Below are 4,064 nucleotides of genomic sequence, written 5' to 3'. Positions count from 1 at the left end.
GTGTGTGTGTGTGTGTGTGTGTGTGTGTGTGTGTGTGTGTTAGAAAGAGACAAAAACAGTAGATGCCAAACAGAAAGGCACACAAAGAGGAGCAGTTCATCATCTGTGCGACATCAAACAGAGAAAGAACTGAACACCTCGCGAGAGAGGTGACAAAGGGAAAGGAGCACTGCGCCTCAATGTGTGAGGGATTTGTTATTTTGAGGTCGTTTTTTAGTGAAATGTGGCTGACTTCTCACACTTATCACTGAGTGGTCGGGGGGTTGCTGCAGCTTCTTTTTCTTCCTGACTGATCAGACTAGTGAGATGTGATGTTCTCTTTCCTGCTCTCCCTGTCTTCACTCACTTTCCACACTGGCTGGCCTTTCCCTTCTCACCGTCTCATCTGATTAGATGGTACAAAATTGTTGTGAACAAGAAAGAAAAAGATTTTGACCAAGAAAAAAGAAAGAGATACAATTCTGTTGAATAAAGACAGGGAACAGCCTGCTGAACCAAAACCACTCACGTATGTTAGTTCTGTCTAGCCTTTCCTGTTTAAAAGGTTACACAATCCTCATATTTCCATGTTCATATTTCCAATGTATTTCCATTATGTATATTTGTTTTCTACATGAACAGAGGTAAGTCCTAAATGTTTTACAAATAGGCATTTTTGTCTGAGGTAAATAGCTCAATAAAATGTTTTCAAGCCTTTTTTTATTTCCCTGAAATGCAATGGTTTGGGACATATGGAGGTTTTTTCCCCTGACAGACACATTATGTGAACAGGTAACAAATGCTGTAGGCTTTTAACACAAGCAGCACATGGCAAGCTAACTATGCTATTAGCCTACATATGTTAGCTTGCAGGTAATGCTAGATAAAAAAGCCCTGTCAACAACTACAGTTAGCTCACCCACTGTGCTGTTGCTTTTGTTTACCACTGTCTGACATCAAGAATCAATTGTTTAGGATTGTAATCCGAGTTATTTGCCGTACGAGAATGGAAAGCTTGACAAAGGTTACTAAAGTAGCTGAAAGGGGGCTGCGCTCAACAAACCTTAGTCCTTAGAATCTTTAGATGTCTAATACTTTTCCGCTATGAGGGACAGAACATGTCTATGTTTCTATTTGCATATTGTGTCAATGAATAGCACATGTACATGTGTCAAACTGTCGTCCCTCATCATCGTCACCACGTCCTTATCTGTCTGCAGTGATCAGATGATAGATGGTATGGGTGTGTGTCTGTGTACATGTTTACGCTTATGACCCTTATATGCGCCTATGTCTGTGTGTGTGTGTGTGTGTGTGTGTGTGTGTTGGGAAAAACCTTGTTTATGATGTGTATCTTTATGTGTACATTTCAATCACAGAGAGAACGAGACAAATAAAGAGAGAGAGAGAGAGAGAGAGCGAGGCCAGAGGGCAAGACTAGGGATTCAAACAGACTCTTGTCTAGACTACTGTCACTCACCACCCACTAATGCCTAACTAACGATGTGTGTGTGCTTGATTCTAATTCAAATTCAGAGAGGGCTTAATTGGCATGAAAGTGTCAATAACAATCTTGCCAAAGCATCACATTTTCTCAAATATTCGGACAGAACACTATTCTCTCTATTAAACTGTGAACCAGTTGAGTTACCAGCACAAGTTACAGTATGTTATCATCAGCAGTGAATTTAAGCCATCATCGTATTTTTTTTTTTCTACAGCCGATTCACAGCTACTATTAACAGAAAGGCAAGTTGTCAATAACTGTCAGCCCCACAGTAGGCAGATGACTAACTCGCCTATAGCAACGGCCTGTTGTAAGGCAGCAATGATCTAATGGCTGCTTTGTTCAATACAAGACTTCCCCAGTTCCATAAAGCATTATCAACCAGTATAGAGTATTGACTCAGTTAGAAGTAAACTGCATTAAAAATCTACACACATATTGTCATGTATAAAGATACATTTTACACAGTACATTTAGTTAATTGAAGTCTATTGATTTATGTAGTCCATTGGTTTAGGGGCAAAAAGGCCCAGCTGTTCTGTTTTAAATCCATATCTGGCTTCTAATCCCCTGATCAACAGTGACAGCTTTATGATGAGCCTGACTTAAGTTTCCAGTCTTGTGTTGTTCATTTCACAGAGGACAGCTTTGGAAATGGCATTTATGCAATAATTCACTGTAGTTTGTGCCTGCAATGGTCAGTTTTGTGTTGCAGCATTGGTTTACGCATCATGGTGGTAAAGAACTTAATTGAATTTTTATGTTTTTAAATATGGGATCCCACTAACATATGCACCAGACAAATTGAGATTCTTGAAATCAGGGTGTGAAGTTGTCTTGAGTGGCCTAACCCAGTAATCATATTTACAACACAGCTGCTGTGAATATAATGTGGAGAACAGCACTCAAACACGAGTCATGAGTCAACATGATTCGTTGAGAGTCAGACTCATAAATAAAATCATTCTCCTAATCAGTGCCTGCTCTCCCTTTACCACTTCCCCACTCATTGTGTGTATTAATATGGGGGAGAGTTTGTATTTTTGGTTTTGTATAGTTTGTATGTCACTATGGGCGGGTCACAGGGGGCAAGGCCTGCCCCCAAAAATGCTTGTGCCCACCCACTTGAGGCACAGAACTCTTTAAAAAATTACTTTAATGTTATATTATCATAGTTGCTAACTTTGAGTTGCATTAATGCTGCATTCTTTATCATTAAAACATATAATTATAAAGAAACAATGGTGGGATTTCGTTTGATTGATGGGAATCTACACTGCAACAGCCTATCACTGCCTTCCTAAAAAGAAAGTTAGGCCACGTACATGTGTGACGTAGCCCACGTCAGTGTAGCCGCTCAACAGTTACCGCGTATTTTCAAAAGCTGGATGAGTTTTTGCTGGATTACTCGCTTCAGGTAGTCAACATGGATATCCACAAGTGGTTTAAAAGCCCACCAACATTGTCCTCTAACAAACTGGATACAACACCAGCGCCTCCTGATGTTGTAGTAGGAGAAGGAGACCCTGGACGACAGTCTGAGCCTGATGCTAGTAGCTCCGTGGAGCCCGACAGCTGCGGTTGATGTTATTGTAGGACTTTTATCAGGATCAATATTGTTCTCCATTTCATACAGTTTATGTTCATTGGGGTCAAAAGTTTCTAGATTCAAGTTTTCATAGCTTTCATGTGCATGTGAGATACTACTCACGCAGTCAGGTGATCCAAATTCACCAAAGTCGTCACCTTCCATGTCATTGAATGGAAAGGAATAATCCTTATCAGGTCTCATCGTTGTCGCCATTTTGTAGTGCAGTTAAATCAATTAGCAACATTTCCACGTCATAGACTTATCGTGGTGCAGATCCATTCACAACCCAATCGGATGTCATTGATAACTCTTCCTTGTAGCAAATTGTAAACAATTTGAAGGGCACCAGTTAAACTCCGCTGTGTGTGTGCAGGGGACACACACAGCTCCCGTGGCCAGGGGATACAAATCCTGGCGGGGATAAGAACATCGGCACGACACCTGTCCGTTCAAAGTGTGAGTGCGTGTGTGTGCGAGTGCGCGTGTGTGTGTGTGTGTGTGTGTGTGTGTGTGTGTGTGTGTGTGTCTCATGGCAATCCATAGCCCTCTGTTGGCTGCTTTCAAATGTTTGAGAGATGCTTCTGGTGTTATGTTGTATAGTCAAGTGTTTTATGGATATTCATAACATTGCTTCTATGTGTGGTGTAGGCTATGGGCTACCTAGTCATATTGCGGTTGGTAATGTTTAACAGTTAAACTTTAACGTGATGATTACATGCTGTTTAAATAGAGTACATGATTATTATAAATATGCGTACATACGTACTGTAGGCCAATAGTAATGGTGCCCTCCCATGCATTTCATATGGCCCCCTTTAAGACTGAGGTCTGGTGACGGGACTGCTGACCTCTGGACATTAAGCCTGTGCTCTGTTTCCATCTTGTTATGTAGTGAGTGCTATGCAAACGTGAATAGATGTGGCGTGAAGGGGTGTGTCTCCATGTGGTCCGTGTGTGTGTGTGTGTGTGTGTGTGTGTGTGTGTGTG

The 4,064-nt window shown here is 41.3% G+C and overlaps 1 protein-coding gene across 2 annotated transcripts in view; it reads right to left on the bottom strand.

The window, feature by feature from the left end:
• The window catches only part of LOC116702326 (protein shisa-9), a 101,369-nt gene that overhangs the window by 8,749 nt on the left and 88,556 nt on the right, over nucleotides 1-4,064 (bottom strand). The window lies entirely within an intron of this gene.

The sequence above is a fragment of the Etheostoma spectabile genome, chromosome 15 (assembly GCF_008692095.1).
Source record: "Etheostoma spectabile isolate EspeVRDwgs_2016 chromosome 15, UIUC_Espe_1.0, whole genome shotgun sequence".
Taxonomy (NCBI): domain Eukaryota; kingdom Metazoa; phylum Chordata; class Actinopteri; order Perciformes; family Percidae; genus Etheostoma; species Etheostoma spectabile.
Note: the sequence above shows the minus strand (reverse complement) of the source record. Positions and strands in the feature narration are given on the sequence as shown.